The sequence below is a fragment of the Cervus canadensis genome, chromosome 33 (assembly GCF_019320065.1).
Source record: "Cervus canadensis isolate Bull #8, Minnesota chromosome 33, ASM1932006v1, whole genome shotgun sequence".
In the NCBI taxonomy this organism is placed as follows: Eukaryota; Metazoa; Chordata; class Mammalia; order Artiodactyla; family Cervidae; genus Cervus; species Cervus canadensis.
In genome coordinates, this window is record NC_057418.1 from 8,758,819 (window position 1) to 8,779,293 (window position 20,475).

Consider the following 20,475-nt stretch of genomic DNA (forward strand, 5'->3'; position numbering starts at 1 on the left):
AACTACAAAACTCCTAGAGGAAAATATAGGCAAAACACTCTCTGATGTAAATCATAGCAGAATCCTCTATGACCCACTTCCCAGAGTAAAGGAAATAAAAGCAAAAATAAACAAATGGGACCTAATTAAACTTAAAAGCTTTTGCATAAAGAAGGAAACTATAAGCAAGGTGAAAAGACAGCCTTCAGAATGGAAGAAAATAATAGCAAATGAAGCAACTGACAAATAATTAATCTCAAAAATATACAAGCAACTCCTGCAGCTCAATTCCAGAAAAATAAGCGACCTAATCAAAAAATGGGCCAAAGAACTAAACAGACATTTCTCCAAAGAAGACATACAGATGGCTGACAAACACATGAAAAGATGCTCAACATCACTCATTATCAGAGAAATGCAAATCAAAACCACAATGAGGTACCATTACACGCCAGTCAGGATGGCTGCTATCCAAAAGTCTACAAGCAATAAATGCTGGAGAGGGTGTGGAGAAAAGGGAACCCTCTTACACTGTTGGTGGGAATGCAAACTAGTACAGCCGCTATGGAAAACAGTGTGGAGATTTCTTAAAAAACTGGAAATAGACCTGCCATATGACCCAGCAATCCCACTTCTGGGCATACACACTGAGGAAACCAGATCTGAAAGAGACACGTGCACCCCAATGTTCATCGCAGCACTGTTTATAATTGCCAGGACATGGAAGCAACCTAGATGCCCATCAGCAGACAAATGGATGAGAAAGCTGTGGTACATATACACCATGAAATATTACTCAGCTATTAAAAAGAATGCATTTGAATCAGTTCTAATGAGGTGGATGAAACTGGAGCCTATTATACAGAGCGAAGTAAGTCAGAAAGAAAAACACGAATATAGTATATTAATGCATATATATGGAATTTAGAAAGATGGTAACGATGACCCTATATGCGAGACAGCAAAAGAGACACAGATGTAAAGAACAGACTTTTGAACTCTGTGGGAGAAGTGAGGGTGGGATGATTTGAGAGAATGGCCTTGAAACATGTATATTATCATATGTGAAACAGATCACCAGTCCAGGTTCGATGCATGAGACAGGGTGCTCGGAGCTGGTGCACTGGGATGACCCTGAGGGATGGGATGCGAAGAGAGGTGGGAGGGGGGTTCAGGATGTACACCCATGGAGGATTCATGTCAATGTATGGCAAAAACCACCACAATATTGTAAAGTAATTAGCCTCCAATTAAAATTTTAAAAAAAGATAGTTCAGAATCCTAACCAACAGGCCACCAGAGAATTCCCTGATAATGGTTTTAGAATTAAAAAATGTGCCCATTTCTCTCTGCCTTTTAATATCTGTTATACAAATGCAATGTAAGAAACAACATAGTCTCTGTTCTAAAATTGCTTATAAGCAATGTATACCAGTTTGGACATTAGACAGAATACTAAAATTATGCTAAATAATCAAATAATTGTAAATATTGAAATAAATGCTTTCTCAGAACTCAGTGAAAGGGAACTATGGGAATAGGATGACTTTGCCTGGAGGGCATAAAGACTGAGAGAGAAAGAGAGAGAGAGAAAAAGAGAGACAGAGACAGACAGACACACAGACACACACACGAGTTATGGACCAAGATAATGTAAGAGAATGAATACCACACCATAAGAAAAAAAAAATGGCTAAATAGCTTGGAACTGATTAGCCTAGAGAAGAGGAGGCCAAAGGAAGTTATAAATGCTATTATAAAATACATTAAGAACTTCCCTATGGGTAATGGAATCAATTTATTTTGGGTTGCCCTAGAAGGGAAGACTTCACAAGGAGGAAAGTTTCAGTTGAATGCAAAGACAATTTTTTTGGATTAATTCTCTTTTCTACTTTTTAATTTTTTATTGGAGTATAGCCGATCAACAATGCTGTGATAGATTCAGGTGCACAGCAAAGTGACCTAGCCATACGTGTACATGTATCTGATGAGAACAGTTTAAACAGTTTTTCAGGAATAGAATGAAATGCCTTAAGAGATAGTGAATTTCCTATTATAGAGAATATCCTATTGGAAAAACTATAAAATATTTCTTCATTTGGGAAGAGATTACACTAGTTGTCTTTTCAAAAGCTCATGCAACTCTGGTTTGTGATTCAATTTTTAATCAAATAGCAAGCTAAAGCAAGAAATACTTTAAGAAAATAATAGAGACTGAAAGAAAGTAATAGAGATGTAAATGGGGAATTAACCAGGAGAGAAGCTATGGAATAAGAAAAAACAGAATCAGTAAAGAAATTTAGCCAGACATAATAAAGCATTTTGACCTTCAGGAAGATGGTTGGGACCTTGAACCAAAAATGCAACTGGAAGTCGACAGATTAGCCAGAAGAGAAGGGAAGAATCAGAAAGTCGATGTGATGCTTTGGAGGAGGGCTGTTAAGACGCAGTGCTAAAGGCACTTCAGGCACTCCATAACTTTGAAAATGTAACAATTTAATGGGAAAATTCTAAATGGGCTCGATTCTTCACCATATATTTTTGCATAACATTGCAATACATACCCAAGAGTTACATGGGAGGACGTAGTGGGAGGTGAGAAGTTGGAAGAAATGGATAGAAAAGGAGATCTGAAGAATTTGTGTGGAGGTGAGGGAGAGAACTTTCCAAAGGCCCACAGATATACATAATGGTTTTATTTTTCCACCAAGCAAAAGAGAGTTATTTTCTGAAAAATAAGTAAGATCTGAGCCACCTACACATTTCTATTTGTTAAAGATTACATACTACTTCAAGAGGAAGGTGTGCTCACATCTCCACATCCTGGTTAAACTCCAAGTCAAAGCATTTCATTTTCTTTACCTGAACCCTCTGCTGCTTACTTGAGGGAAGTCATACTTCACTTCCTTAAAAGCTCATAAAACATGTCTGGAGTTTTTCACACCATTGTACTATAAGGTAGAATGTGACCCTTAGATTTCTAAAAGTCCACAAATTCTTTATATCCCTTAGAAAACACTCATTAGATTTAGGTTGTCAACAGTTTTTCCCAGCAATAACATTTTGGATCTTTATTTAGTTACATGTCTTTATTATGTTAGTAATATGTGTTTTGAAGGACTGATGCTGACAGAGGATGAGATGGTTGGATGGCATCACTGACTCACTGGACATGAGTTTGAGCAAACTCCAGGATATAATGACGGACAGGGAAATCTGGTGTGCTGCAGTTCACAGGGTCGCAAAGAGTCGGACACTAGTTAGCAACTGAACAGCAACATTATATGCTTATGGAACATCATGGTTAGGAATATAATTTAATATGATTATTTTCATATAGTAATATGGCATATTTCCTAAAATTACATGATAAAAAGCAACTTTCAACTTTTCTTGTATATTTTCATGGTTTTCTTTGGAAGGTTTTTTTATACTTGCCATAGAAATGCAAGAAAGCATCAACTGCTTGCTTCTTCACTTTACCTCTCAGTTGTCAGCTTTTCTGAATTCTCTTTCATATTAAGGCAAGACCTAACTTGGTTTGGTTATTGGAAAATCCTAGCATTAGAGGAGGGTGGAAACTTGGCCCAAATTCAATATACTTTCATGATAACACTCTTTCAGCTTCGTTTTGGTGGATTAATCTGATAACCAGAAATAAAGGAACTACTTAACAATATGACAGCCTACTATCTGGTTTGTTTCACATGTCTGAAGTGTAAAATTCTATCACCCATTGCTAGGATAAATGTCATATCTTGAAAAGACTAATCTTGCTCAACGGATGCACTTTTAAAATGCATAAATCTACTTGAAAACCAATCTGATAACAAAGACATGCCTGCAGAAGGATGATTCAGTTGTATCAATGTACTTGTCACTTAGAACTCACCCCCAGAAAAAATTATGTGATGGGTTGGGTGGGTGTTAAAAGCATGCAAAGTCTTGATAATAGGAAAACATTAGCCACAAGATGAAAAGAAGAAACATTTAAGTTCCACACAAAAAAATTGTCTAAGAAGGTTTTTTAAACTTTATTACATGAGCGCAAAGAGACAAATTCTTAATTTGCCTGAAAAATTAGTAAATCTTTAGAAAGGTTTTATTTACTTTGGCCATTATCTTTATTTTAAAATTGAGGTTAAACATATTGTCCTGACTCATTCTTAAATGATATGTTTGAAATTGGGAGTAAAATTCTTCTTTGCTTCAAACATTACAGTCAATTTTGAATTCTAATAAGAGGGAAAACTCTCTCAGAAAATATTCTCAATCTCCCCATTTCCCAGCTTCCTCTATTTTCTTGTCCCTGAATCTTTATTTATTTATTTGTAAATTTATTATAATTTTATTTGTAGAAGCCATTGGCCAAGTCCAATAGCCTATAATTGAAGATAAAGATTGTTTTCTATATAGTCATTAATAATTTAATAGGGCACTTTATTTTAACTATGTCCAATTTCACATGAGAAACTGTTCCTCTAAAATTTAATTAAGCAAGTTTAAGCTAGAAACATTTTTAAAATTTCACAAAGTCCAGCCCTAAAAAGTCACATTTTCCTAATAATTTCAATCCCCCCTCAACCTCAGAAATCATATCTGTGCATGCATAGGTAAATAAGACTATTATTATTTGATGTATTTATCAGGATTCTCTTTTATTCTCAGAAATTTTTTTTAAAAATTTAACTATAGAAAATTATGATCTCTATTTTTACTTTGTGAATGGATAATTAATTGCTCATCATCTGACTTTTTCACATCTATTTGACTTCATTTTACCATTTTACTATGATACTAGGTGACAGGAATATGTTATCTTTTCTTCCTTGCCTTCCTTCATTCCTTCCTTCTTTACTTTCTTCTTTCTTATTACTTACTCTAGTTAAGAACTTGGGAGTTGAACTAAAGCACTTGATTTTTTTTGCTTTTTAATATTTTTGTTTTGTTGGTTATTATGTGTTTGTGCTACTTTCTTTAGTCTAATTAGAAATTTGATCAAAAAGATCTGTGGTAAATTCATGTTCTTCTTATTATATTTATAGAGTAATGTCTCACTCTAACATTTTTAAGAATTTTATTAGAAAAGTTCACATACAGAATAATACAGCTGTCTATTTCTATGTTCATTTAAAGTGCAAAAATATTCAATGAATTAGATACAATGTTCTTTAAATTGTATTTTAGAGAACTAGCAAATAATATTGATATTTTATATTTGAGTTTTTTAGGTAAAGCCAAAACATCTGATTTCCCCTTTGAGATCCTAAACTTCTAAATACTTTCATGAATCCTAAAATGCTAACATTATCTCAATTTTTATCTTATTGAATGAATACGAGTCAAGATATTATTTCTTTTTAGGGCATGAGATCTTTGAATTTTAAACTGGGCTTTCTAAAACCAGATGCCTAAACCTTCAGGTTTAAGTATCTAATCGTTGGAATCTTGGTCACCAGAAAAATCAGTGAGGTTCAGTATTTTGGGAAAAGAAAAAACACATTAGATTCATATATTTTTCATTCATTTATTGAACACTTACCATTTGATAAGCCTTTCATTAGAAACCAGAGATACAAAATGAATTAGGAAAAATAATATAAAACTGTAGGAGAGGTCAATCTAGAGAAAATAATATTGTCATTGAACATGAACTATTCTCAACCTGGAATCCTCTTCTCCATTCCCAGTTCTCTCGACTCCTCACTTCACTCACATTGCCCCACGTTCCTCCTTCATTCTATTCCATGTTCCATCTCTTTTTCAATACCAATACCTATTCCCCCTGCAGGTTTCAACTTAAACCTTGCTCCTTGGAGATAAGGAAGACCTCCTCCTACTCCATAGACATAGATATGTGGGCTATAAACTCACAACTTTTCCTTATAATAAAGCTCAGGCCTTACGCCAACGAGGACCTTCCCAGGTTGCCGCTGCCTGCGCCCCCATCCCTGTGGTAAGCCCCTGCCACCCCATGCCTCCACAGGAGACCCTCCAACACGAGTCGATGAATATCAGCCTAGGAATGCTCAGAGTTATTTCATCTGAAATATATGCTTAGTTTTGGTCACTAGCTCCCAATACAGGTTACTCTGGACAACCTTAGGCCAGGCCCTCTTCCCAGATGTCTCTGCAGCAGATCATTTCTGCCCTTTTCTCTTGAGCCTTGGTTTTGGCCTTCATGGAGTTCCATGATGATGGTGGCTGAGGATAAGTGGAGGTGAAATTTTTCCTCAAATTATTTTTCCAAAGGGGAAGAGTCTTTTGCTTAAGACAAATTTTGGTGCAAGCTGTAGGTTAATGTATTGTCAACCTCGGAACTTCCCTGGTGGTCCGCTGATTGCGAATCTGCCTGCCAATGGAGGGGATACAGGTTCAATCCCTGGTCTTGGAAGACCCCACATGCTGAGGAGCAGCTGAGCCCATGTACCCACAACTAGTGGACCCACGCTCTAGAGCCCATGAGCCACAACTACTGAAGCCCTCAGACACCTAGAGCCTGTGCTTCGCAACAAGAGAAGCCACAAGAGTGTGCAGACTTCATTGTAGAAAGTTCAATCCAAGAAATCTAAGTACTGCAACAAAGAGTAGACCATACTCACTGCAACTAGAGAAAGTCCATCTTTGCACAGCAACGAAGATCCAGTTCAGTCAAAAATAAATAAATTAAAATTATAAAAAAATAAAACTCAGCAGTTTTATTATATTACTTGCTTAATGTCTATCTTTAGACGTTTAACACAAGAAACATCCTGATTTTTTTTTTTTTCTCTTGCTACTATATCCTTAATACCCTGCACTTTTTCAGGCTCATAAGTACACAATAAATACTTTTTGAGTGAGCAAATGAGTGAAAAGATGCAGTTCAACACTCCTAAAGGAAAAAGTGTTAATTTAACCAGTGGGTTGAGTAAAATAAAAAATATTTTTAAAACAAAGATTAAAACATAATAGTATTATGAGTCCAGTGCTATAACTGTGCTGTTCAGAGTTCATATGCACTTTCAAGTCTTTCCATAGTATGTTACAGCTAAGTTCTACAACTCCATTTTTACTACTTTCTGATCCTTAGTTTTAGATTATAGAACTGTCAAATTATCTAGAAAAGTATATGTTCACATACAATTTTTGCTAAATGAAAGTTAGTAATGAAATAATAATGTACATTTCTGTATATTTATTCAAGATCCAAAAAAAATCAGTTTTTCTATTTTTTATACCGTGGAATGCCTCTTGTCCTAGTGAGTAACATAATACATTGATTTTCTAATACTGTCAGAAATCCAGTTGAGGTCACTAATATTTAAAGGCAATTGTCAAAACTATGTGTACCAATCATACAGCAATTATCTTTCAGCTCCAAATCCACCCTTTCTACTCTGTTTTGTGATGCTGGGCTGAGACTGCAAAGCACATTTCTCCCTGGCCATCTGGCTCCCTGCTGGGCTCAGCCAGTAGAAGATGTTAGAGGAAGGCAGGAAGGTTGGGGCTGAAGAAAGGGCTTGCTCCTTCCTGTTTGCTTCCTGTTTCATTGGTGTTGTCTCAGCAAAAGTCTCTCAAACTGGCAGAGGCAATGATTCCTGTCTCCTATCAGTCTCAAGGTGTCCCCACATTGGTACAGCCAGAGGCCAGTCAGGAAAACAGAAATGACACCAAGTTAATGAAATGAAAGATTGAATACATATTTGTTGTTTTTCAGTCACTAAGTGGTGTCTGACTCTTTGCAACCCCATGGACTGCAGCACACCAGGCCTCCCTGTCCTTCACTATCTCTCAGAGTTTGCCAAAATTCATGTCTATTGAATTGGTGATGCCTTCCAACCTAAAAAATTGAAAAAGCAGAAAGGAGACACTGAGATAAAACAGATAAGCAACCCCAGGAAGTAGTTGCCACTCAAAGGCTAAGAGAAAGAAGTGGGAGTTATCAGAACTTAAATGCCTAGAGGAAGGACCGTGCAGAGCCTCTGCAGAGAGCCTCGCCTGGTTGGTGCTGAAACCCAGAGGAAGGGGTTCAGAGGAATGGGTTCATGAAGCTGGGAGTTGGCCATGAAGGTTGGGCTGCTGTCTTGTTGGCAGAATATATAGAGAAAAATATCTCAGTTTGAGCCTAGACTGTATCCACTATTGTGATTCCAAAGTGTCTAGGCATTTTTACTGAACTTTTGAGATTGGCCTAAGAGAAATTATTTCAGTTGATATATTTATTTGTTAGTTTGATTTTTTATTTTTTTGGGGTCTATTTCTTTGTTTTGGCTCAAGGAAGAGGAAATAGGTTTTAATGATCAAGTGGCCAGTGAGAAAGATTGGAAAATAAAGAGTATGCCTGCATTCAATTCTCAGCTTGGTCTCTTTTGACAAATATGGAATCCTGTAAGGAGAGAAAGAGAAACTGTAAACAGGATTAAGAGATCATATTCATGAAGTCCTTGTAAAATGCAAGGCACTAGGGATACCTCTTAGATTTCCCCATGGCAGAGTGTATCACAAACTGCAGGGAAGGAGTTCTTTGCCCCCCAATTTCGGGCAAAAGCACAGTGCCACAATGGTGTGATAAGAGCTAAATTGCCCAGTCGCTGACAGCCGCAGAGCAGAGAGCGTCTTCTTTTTCGCAGAGGCAGGACTTCTGAATATATTTGAAAACCGAACAGTTTCAACCAAGTCGAAGCATCTGTCTTCCCAGAGACACAAATCCGACTTAAGCTGAATCACAGCAGATGTAGGTACCCTGCGGAATATCTTTGGTCTTGTGATGGTTGAAAGTGAGCAACTGTTGCACAGAAGATAAGGGACTGAAAAAGCTGGGATCACAAATCCTTGCTCTGGAGGCCACTGGGATCTATATATGTAACCCTCACCTATTATATCACTCTTTCTTGTAAAATCATCTTGATTTTGCAGGGAAAGGGACATAGTTTTCTCTAGAATCATTCTGAGTTATGTAAGAAGCAGCCATTTAAAAAATAGTATAATAAAAGCAATAACCTAACATTTCTGCACCAAATCAACACTGAAGGTGACTATCAACAGACAAAGGTTTTATGAGGTAACAGTTTTTCTAAGCTGTAGTTTTAACTTACCTATTCCATTCTCCCTTTTTAGATCTTATTTCCTTTTCCAAGGCAACCAGTTTATCAACTGAACTGTTGCATATGAAACATTCAAAACCTGACTGTGTCTAAAGCTGTGGTGGCTACAGCAAAATAATCTTTGAGTGAATAGCATGTTTAACAGTTCTTACAGTTGGGAGAATTTTTTCTCAGTTTATTCATCCTTTTTCTCCTAACCATGTTCTGCTTATTGCTGTTCTAATATTGTGTGATCACATCAAGGGAGGTGTTCCCTTTTATGCAAAACATTATAAATGTTAAATGTTTTCTTCCCGAGACCAAGCTCGGAAGATTGGCTAGGAGTGCAGCTCCCTGGGAAGCCTTATTATAGATTCCTACTAGATACTCCCAGGCTGTTGGCCTGGTGTAGACTTTAGCAATGTTGCTTTTCTTTTCTTTTTTTTGTTGTTGTTGCTTTTCTTAAAGCTCTTCACATCACTCTGAGGATGGACCAGACTGGAGACCGTTTGCCCTATTCAGCCCAGGGCTAGGCCTCAGTGTCAGTGGAAAAACCTCCACCTCAAAATGGTTTGTAAATTTTTGTACAGCTTGCATTAGACTCTTTTTAAGGAGCAGTGACCTCAAAAGATGAAAATATGAAAAATGAGTTCCACTTAGCTTATGAAAAATTGGAAATTTCCCCAGGGCAAGGATGGATAGAGGGACTGTTTGGGCCAGTTTCCAATTTAACTAAATAAGTCTCAAGGGTATAACATATTTTGAGTATCAAAAGTTTGGCCCCTGGCACACAACCACTGGACATAAGTTCCTACCAGCTCTGATTCTCAATCCCCATGTATAAAAGCGAATAAGATGAATGGGACAATATATGGATAGTTTTGTTGTTGTTCCTTCTCTCTCATTCCATTGCTCTGCCATTGTGCTTATGCACTAATGCCACATGATCGTATTTATTATAGTTTTCCAGTCCATCTGATACCTGGCAGGCCAAGTGTACCCTAGATTTTCTTCCTGTTCAGTAATTTCTTCAGTCTTCTTAATTTTGCTGCTGCTGCTGCTGCTGCTAAGTCGCTTTAGTCGTGCCCGACTCTTAGCGACCCCATGGATTGCAGCCTACCAGGCTCCTCCATCCATGGGATTTTCTAGGCAAGAGTACTAGAGTGGGTTGCCATTGCCTTCTCCATCTTAATTTTGAGTATCATTATATTCTTTAAAATCCTCTTTGAATTAGGACTGAAATTGTATTGACTTAATGATTAATTGGAGTTGAATTGGTATCTTTCAAAATCTTCAATCTTGATTTTCCCAGTCATAAACCTTGCCTATCTTTCTTTTTTTTTTTCAGTCTTCCAGCTTTTTTCGTCTAAGTTCTACTATTTATTATTAGGTTAAATCTTAGTTTGCATTTTTTGTTGCCATGATGGGTGGAACTTTTTTTTTTTCACACTAAATCTTCTAAGTAATTACAACTAATTTGAGTATTCACTCTTTTCTATATGTTGAGTTTAAAAACTGCCACCCCAATAAATAAGCTCATTTATTTATTCAAGGGCATTTTTGGATGACTGTCCTGAATTTTCCAGATAGAAAATCATACCTGGCTTTCTCCATAGCAGTCCAAAATAGCAGCAATCACTTACATTCTTGTCTTGTTAATCTCATTCAAGAGAATGCTTTTCCTCTGCTAAGATAGGGTGTGGGCTGTGTATTACTTCTAGTTCTATAGAAATTTTTTCAACATCTTAAACTTAAAAAGTTAGAAAAGCACTGATTCCTGAATTTAAGTGAGAGCTTTAATTTTAATTGAAAACTTTGCAACGTCAGAGAATCATTTTTTTTCTCCTTAACCTACTAATAGGTTAATTGATTTCATGACTTTGAGCCATTCTTGTATTCCTAAAATAATCCGTATTGGTCACAGTGTATTCTTTTACTAAAATATCAAAATCAATTTGGTGGTAATTTCTTTTGGATTTTGGCATCCATATTGCTGCAGGTTGGGTAGCTAGGAGTGTGAGCCCTTCACTCCTTGTGGCTCTTACTGCTACATCTCAGGTGAACTGCCCAAATGTTTATATCTCTACTGAGTAAGAATTCCAGATTCTTATAACAATTGCCTAAATTGATACTCTCACTTGAATGGCTCATAGATGTAGCAAAGTTAATATATCCAAACTATAACTTTATTTTTCTTACAAGCCTGGCCCTCTATCAGTTTTCTTGTTTTCATTAGGTGGCATCACCACCATCTACCTAGTTCCAAAAGCCACAAACCTGGTCAACTCTCACATCCACTCTATCAGCTTAATTGTTTTTTTCTGCAAAATACATCCCATTTTTCATAGCTCCTTGCTGCTTTGTCACAGTCCCAGATTCCACCACCTTCTTCCTTTAATCATTTTCTAAATGGTCTCACCATTTCCTTTCTTATCCCTCAAAATTTTCTCTTTACACAACAGTAAGGGTGAACTTTAAAAAAAAAAAAGAAAAAAAAAACTCTGTGATGTGATTCTCCTAAGCCACTTGATGGCTTCACACTGTTTCAGGCTCCAGATACTTATCTCCCTGTAGTCCCCAAACCCACAAACTAAATATCTTACCACTGTGTTCTCAGCCACAGAACAGTAATATTAGAAGACATATAATAAATATTTGTTCAAGTAATCAAACAAAAAAAAAAAAAAAAAAGAGCTAAATTGCCCATGGTGAAGATCAGCACACAGTGGAGTCACTGCAATGCTGAAAATCAGAAAATACATGAGTCTAATAGGGAACAAAGTTAAAGATATAGTTCAGAAGGGAAGTTCTTCCACAAATGTTATATTCTTCCCTCATTATTCTCTACTATACAAAGAGATTTTGAAGTAACATTTTGATTTCTCAGAGAAGCATTCTTTAGATAGCTATTGGCTTTTTCAGCTTAAAGCACAAACTCTTGTATGAGGTTTAGAAACCTTTGTAGAATCCTACTGATAATACATATGGCTGGTGTGAAATTTTGATTTCAGTTCAAATGTGCCAATTAAATTAGACTACTAATTATGCAAATTAGAAACACAAATCACAAATATTTATGCTAATTTAAGTATCATGCTTGTATTTGTGATATGTTTTATTTTGAGGAAGGCATTCTCCCTCAGTTCCTCGTATAAAGAACCCCAAGAGTCAATAGCTTTCATGCATTAAATATGTGTTTTACTATGAAAAGTAGCATGCTAAAATGTTTGAAAAAAAACATGAACACTGTGCCCCAAATTCTAATAATGAGTTTCCTTTAGAACCCTTTAATCTTAGATTAGATGAAGTAAGCCTTTATAGATGCTTTTCATAGTCTCTTCAGAATTTTTGTTAATTTGAAGAGTATTAAACATTAAATTATGCTTTGGGGTATACACAAAAAGACATCAAATGCAACAGAACATTTTAAAACATTCTGAAGCATCAGCACTCCACATGCTGAAAGGCATATTGCAGAATTACAGTGAATTGTTGGGAGCGTGTTTCACTATAGCACTTTTTATGCTAACAATAATATATAAGCAGACAATCTGTTCAAGACTTCTGCCGACCCAGTTACTTACTCTCTAAGTTTAATGTAAACATGACACATTTACTTCTGTGAACAGCAAGTATTTTGCTAGAGAAAGAAGGTGTTTGTAAGCATTGCCACATGGTCCTTGAGATGTCTGAGTATAGTAAGACAGCCATTTTTAAAAAATTAGAACACAAAGGCAATGTATAGACTAAAAAGAAGCAGTGTTTATTTTTGCTGTTTAAAAACATTTTAAGAATTTGTACACTGCTTTCAACTTAAGACGCAGAAGGTATATGGTATAAAAAGTAATTCATTTTTTTACGTAATAAAAACTCCCTGACTGAGGTTGAAAATATACCTCAACCCACATGCATACACACATGCGTACACACACACACACTCACACATACACACACACAGAGACCCTCAGCAAGATTAACTAGTTGAAGTCCTTGAAGGAAATCACTGACTAATTTCCAACTTATCACCAAGCTACCCAGAGACTTTGGTGGCCACATACAGTAAAATATATAAACCTTACAGAATTAGTTTGGAAAGTCATTCAACAAACACACGACAGTAGCAACAACAATAAATCCTTGGATTTCTAGATTTCCACAGTTGCTTTATTATATTATCTTAAATGTCCATTTTCAACATAAAAATTATAACACACACAAAGAAACAGGAAGTTATGGCTCATACACAGGAAAAAAGTGGAAACACAGACACTGAATTGCCTAGACAAAGATTTAAATCAGCTGTTGTATGTATATTTAAAGAACTAAAGGACTAATACTAAAGGATTACAGAAAAGTATGAGAAAGATGTTTTCTCAAATAGAGAATATTAATAAAGAAGTAGAAATTATAAAAGATAAACCATAAGTTTATTCTGGAATTGAAAAGTACAATAACTGAAATGAAAATTCCACCAGAAAGGCTCAAATTTTGAAGTGTGAAATTTGAACTGACAGAAGAAAAAGAAACAGAATCAGAGATGAATCAGTGGACTTGAAGATAAATAGATTGAGATTATCCAGCCTAAAGAACAGAGAGGATGAGAGAATGAAAAAAATAAAAATAAACAGAACCTCAGAGACCTGTGTGATGACATCAACTTCACCAAGATAAATAAAAGGGCAGCCCAAGAAGGAAAGGAGACAGGAGGAATATTTGAGCAAATGATTGTTAAAAACTTTCCAAATTTGAGTAAAACAATCTGCACATTCAAAAAACTCAGTAAATCCCAAATATGATAAACTCAAAGATATCAAAGTCTAGACAAATCATTGTCAAACTGTAGAAAAACAGAAATAAAGAATCTTGAAAAAGAAAAACAAGAGAAACGACTCAACATTTACAAAATATCCTCAATAACTATTACATTCTGACCACTGATCGGAGGCTAATAAGGCCAGAAGGCAGTGTGAGAATATTTTCAAAGTGTTGTAAGAAAAAGACATTCAACCAAGAATTTTACATCCAGTTAAACTATACTTCTAAAATGAGGAGAAAATGAAGACATTACAAAATAAACAAAGTCCAAAAAATATTAAAGGTAGACCTTCAAGCTGAAATAAAAGAACACTAGACAATAATTGAATCCACATGAAGAAGTAAAAGTACCAGTAATGAAAAATATATGGTTCAATAAAGATTATATACATGTATTTTTTGTGATTCTTTTTTTCTCCCATTTGATTTTAAAAGTAACTGCATAAACAACAATCATATAAATGTATTGATGGGCTTATATTCCTTAAAGATGTAATTTGTATGACAATAGTAACACAATGGAGATAGAGGAAACAGAGCAATATTGGAGCAAAATTTCTGCATACTATTGAAATTGTTACTCTTAATACAAATAGATGATTTTAAAACTTACATGCTAACAATAACCCCAAGGAGACCACTAAGAAAATAACAAATATTATATATGCATATGGGAGACCCGGGTTCAATCCCTGGGTTGGGAAGATCCCCTGGAGAAGGGAATGGCTACCCACTCCAGTATTCTTGCCTGGAGAATTCCACAGACAAAGGAGCCTGACAGGCTACAGATCATGGGGTCACAAAGAGTCAGACACAACTTAGCAAATAACACTTCCACTTCACTTTTTATGCTATATATAGTATACATGTGTACACTCACAATAGGGAATTAAAATCTTACATAAGACTCTACCAATTTAACATAAAAGCAGGTAATTATTATTAAATTTCATTCAACTTTTTTGTTTAATGTGGGAAAATTAAACCACTGAATTCTTATTTATCAAGATTACGATAAAATTCATCACTGAAATCAAAGTAGCTTTAAGAGTGACAGAGGATATTATTAATAATTATGTAAGGACAAAAGGCATAAATAGGAACTGTCTCTGACTAACTAGTATGTAAGATCACCCTACTTTCTACTTTTAAGAGAAATGTTTAGGTATTTTAAACAATTAGTTTAATTGTCCTGTATCAAACATCATTTGATATTCATGTTTGACTACTAACTTAAAAAGCAAATAGGATGCTATTTTAACATTCTAGCAATCTGGTTATGAGAAATTACTTTTAGTTATTTAAATATGGCTACTACCACCAAATAAATATTTTGTTTGGTTTTGTACTGGTTATAGATCAGTGTGAGAAAATACTTTTCTAAGTTTTCATTACACAGGTCTTGCAATAGATATAGCTAAACTTACCCCTAAGTAAGACTACTAATGTAATCTGCTGTTTTCAACTTTTTTACTGCTAATATAAAGGTATAAAATTGATTTTTGTATATTGATCTTTTTATTCTACAACCATGATAAATTCACTTACTTGTTCTGGTAGTTTTTAATAGATTCATTTTACTCTGTCATACAAGGCTAAAATTTTAAAATATTAATGCTTGCTACTGGTAGGATATATCCAGTAGAAAGATAGTATTTAAAGAAGCAAATTATTAACACCTTTTCAGAAAGCATTTTGATAGCATCTATTAAAATTTAAAATAAAATATACATATATTTTTAGCTCAGCAATCTCAAAGATGTACAAAGATATATAAAAAGATGTTGATTGCAGCTCTCATTTATAGTGACAGGAAATTAAGTAGATGTAACCAATAGGTGAGTGGTTAAGTGGTGGCATATCCACCTCTTTCTTAAAAGTTTTAAGCTAGCTTAAGTGAGTTTCTCAGACAAATGGGGAAAACCTATTTCATCAAAGGACTGCATAATACTCCAGTAATATTTCATTTCCACATCCCGTTATGTATTTACTGAAAACTTTTCAAGATCTATTACTTTTCAGTGAAATTTTTTTATTCTTTCTGAAAACTTGCCTTGCTGTGAGAAGATATATTCACAAGTATTTATTTCTTTTGAGTTTGCATAATAGACATGCAATTTTTTACTCAGTTGCCACTGAATATTCCCATAAACTTATTCAATAGAACTTACTCAAATACAGGAATATGTTTTGACCTGTTGTTAAGTTAAAAACAAACTCGTATTTATCACTCCTCCATCATTAATTACTTAAAAAGGAAACAAAGCAAAGAAAATTTGATTCTGATAGATGAAATGACCATGATTTCCACATACCTCCTTGTACCACATTCTTTTATGCACACTTATAGTGTTCCCATGCAATCTGAATTAATTCATCATATCACTGTGTATCATATTAAATGCCAGTTTTTATTGCTCCATAGAGTTTATTGCCTTTTGAAGAAATAAACAAATACTTTCCAAATAAAAATAAAAGAAGTGAAGTTAAGAGGTGTTATGGTCAGGTCTTCTGCAAGGTCATCAACAGCAGAACATGGTTATCTTCCCAAGGCTTGTCATATGAGGGACTGATTTATAGCAGGTTCTTGGAACAACTACTATCTGGACAACCTAGCAGAGAAAATAAAATAAAAGTCATGAAGAAACTCAAAAATAAGCCATTTTTGCAAAGTCATTAACTGCAGAGAATATGGTGTGTGCTCTTACGAAGAAATTATTTGAAACACCCAATAAAGGGAGGAAGCCAGAATCAGCAGCAAATGTTTCAAATGGGGGCTGAGAGAATGGGGTCACACAGAATGGATTGGGGAAAACAGGCTGACTGTTTCTTTTTCTGTGTTTTAAAAATCTATAATTATAATGAAATCCCTTTGCTTTTTTCTTTACCTAATATCCCCTTGCCTGAAATGTCCTTATTCTGCTATAGTATCCTGAATTTCTCCAGTTAAACTCAGCTCTCAGAAATATTATACTTCCTCATCTTTTGCCACAAACCAAAGAATTCATATAAGGATAAACTGAAAATTAATGCTAAGTACATTTTTTAGAGATAAATAATGTGGTCAGAAATCCCAGACTACAACATACTCTTATAAGAGCTCAAAATTGTTAGAACTATCTGTGTAGCTAATAGTCAAGGAAACGTCAGTCTAAACACCAAAAATATTAGCTTGGTTCCTGCTATGAAGGAAATATACAGTAATAATTTTATTGAGTGTTTTCTATCTTTTGATTAGTATAGCCAACTAATTTCAAAAATATAATGGCTCAGAATGAATATTTCCTTCAATGTTTTGCAGATTTTATTTATAGCTGTTCAACCTTTCATTTATTCAGAGGGAAGATCCTAAATAAATATTTACTGAAAATCAATACTTTTTATCTATGATGTAACAATCATGAAAACATCCTAGTTAGAAAAGTATTTATAGCATTTGTCAAATTAGGAAACTACAGTTTAATGAAGAGTGGTAAAAATAAGTGAGTGAATAAGTGGATGGATAGATAGACAGCAGTGTCTGAAATTCAATCTTCACTCTAACCAGCCTTCTGAGAGTAGAATGCATGCTGCAAATTTAAAGCATGGTCTCCAAAAACAAGACCAAAATTAATGAAAACTCTTGTAAACTTAGTGGAGATAATACAATCATCAAAATAAGTAGAAGTAAAATCACCTTAACTCAAATAAGGTGAAAGTCACTCAGTCGTGTCCAACTCTTTGCGACCTCATGGACTATACAATCTATGGAATTCTCCAGTCCAGAATACTGGAGTGGATAGCCTTTCCTTTCTCCAGGGTATCTTCCCAACCCAGAGATAGAACCCAGGTCTCCTGCATTGCAGTCGGATTCTTTGCCAGCTGAGCCACAAGGGAAACCCAAGAATACTGGAGTGGATAGCCTATCCTTTCTCCAGCGGATCTTCCCAACCCAGGAATCGAACGTGGGTCTTCTGCATTGCAGGCAGATTCTTTTCCAACTGAGGTATCAGGGAAGCCCCTAACTCAAATATGCCTTTTACCCAAAAAAATTTTTTTTTAATTTTATCTTTTGCCTTATTATAACTCTGGGTTCCCTGTGGCCCAACTGGTAAAGAATCTGCCTTCAATGCAGGAGACCTGGGTTCAATCCCTGGGTTGGGAAGATCCCCTGGAGAAGGGAAAGGCTACCCACTCCATTATTCTGGCCTGGAGAATTCCATGAACTGTACAGTACATGGGATCGCAAAGAGTCAAACACAACTGAGCAACTTTCACTTTCACTTACTATAACTCAAAAATATAACGAGCCACATATAAACAAAACATGAGACAGTAAGTGATCAAATGCCTTTTTTGTGACCCTTTTATTTTGTACTGGGATACAGCCAATTAACAATGTTGGGATAGTTTCAGGTGAACTGTGATAAAAACTCTATGTAGGAAATATTTCACCAAGAAAACCCTAAGAAAGAATAAGAATCTATGTGATGGACTTTGGGTTGTCAAAGTGAAAATTGTCCAGGATAAATAAGAGGTGGAGCAATCCAGTTTTTAAAACTGTGACATTGGTATATATTTTTCACAAACAGATTAAGCCAGGCTTTTAAATTACTTCCAGTTAAACTCTTGGCTTAGGCCTGGGGCTTAATTTCAGTAGATCTGCTTTATCCTTCCTTGGGACCTTCAGGGGAGCTTAGCACGTACCCAGAGGAGGGTGTCTGGGGTGATTTGTCCCTGGCTCACCTCTTGCCGAAGTTCCCCATAACTACAGACAGACAGACAGACAGACGGAAGCGCTGCTGCGCACTGACTCTAAGGACGGCCTGATCAAAGTCACCTAATTCAGCCTGATGCCTTAATGTGTCCTGCGTATGCGATCATACGGTAGAAAGACAACTTCAGCTGCTTTCACTTTACTTTCGCAGAGGTGGTTCACCTAATGCATTTTCTCTTTTTGTTATGTAACAATTTCCTCCGGGTTGGCTGGGTTCTAAACATATTTTGATTTTGGTAAAGTTTCTGAACTTTGTGTTTCTATATTGCAAACCTGTGTCTGTTACTACTGCTATGGTCCTACACTCTGGACTTGAATGTCTCAAAGATAATCACAGTAAGTCAATATCAGTGGCTCTGTTTAAAACCCGGAGCAGGTAACTTTCACTTGAACATCCTAGACTCTCAGAAATCCTTAAAGATCTTTATATTTAAAAGATGTCTTTTTTTTTTAATGTCATCTATTTTTACTTAATTTCAGCAGCATTTGAAAGAAGATAGGAAGTTTAATATGAATCCTATCACTTGAATAGTATGGTTACTTCAATGCTAAGACTAGAAAAAAAATTAGTCTGATATTTGGAGACAGAACTAAATAATTTATTCAAAATTCTTATGCATGAAGACTAGAGTATGGGGAAAAAAGAAATAAAGGCAGTTTGAGCATAGTAGAAAGTGCGTAGGCTTTAGAGCCACACATAGACATGAAACCCTAGGAAGTGCATCTATATATATAGAATATATATATAATATATTATATATATATTATAATTATATTTTGCTTCTTTCAGCATAAAGTTATGACATTCAACATACAATTGCATTCCACACTTAAGTTCCACTGCATTAATATAGTAATGATTATGTGGTTCTGTGTGTGTGTGTGTGTATGTGTGTGTGTGTCTGTGACTGTTCTTCCTTAAGGAAATTTTGCCTCCATAAGCCATGTGGCAAAGGGACAAGACAGAACATGAATCACCGCGCTCATGGAAACAAGCAGCCAGACATGAAAACAGACCGCGTCACAACAACTTAAGAAGCTGGCAGTTTTTGGACTTCTAAAGTAGAATAATTTTTTTTTTTAAACTAGGCAAACCACAGCTGCTTGTGTGGTTGGTGTGTACCTAAAGGCCATGCCTCTTCTATCATATGATCTCACACAGAGCTGGGGTGCTTCCAGCGAGCAGGTGCCAACGGTCCCTGAAAGCCAGTTTTTAAGAGAGACCAAAGAAGGGTCAGAAAGACACCTCCAGCTGTTGTCCCAGAGTGACACGCTTTTAAAATCAAAAGAAATCCAGGTTTCCCAGGAAATTGGTATCAAGGTTGAACAGAAATTCCAGTACACAAACAGGCAATTTATCCACCATTCATCTTTATTGCGCACCTCCTGTGAACTATGCACCTTCCCATCTTTGTCTGTTTAAATTCCACTGTTTCTTTCAATCTCAGTAAATCATCATTCAGTAAGGGCTTTCCTTCTTTCCCTGAAGAGGTCAAATCCTCATTTTATACATGCTGGAAATGCTATTTATCCCACCTTCACAGCTCTCACCACAGCTGAATTTTACATTTACATTCTCTCGGGCTGACATCAATTTCTTCCAACAGTTGTAAAACCATGAGAGCAAGGGACTGTCCCTGACTTTAGTCACCTCCACAGAGTGTAACAGGCACTCAATATAAATTTGCTAACAGTTGCAGATCTTTCTGTTACCTGTAGTCTTGCACACTCTTAAGGTAATAGCTCAGTTGACCTGGCATGGGGTCAGTATGGGATAATGCAAGTTAAAATTGAGTAACATTGTGTGTTTCTTCCTTTGGGAGACAGAAATCACCCACACCAGTGGTGAGCTGATAAGCC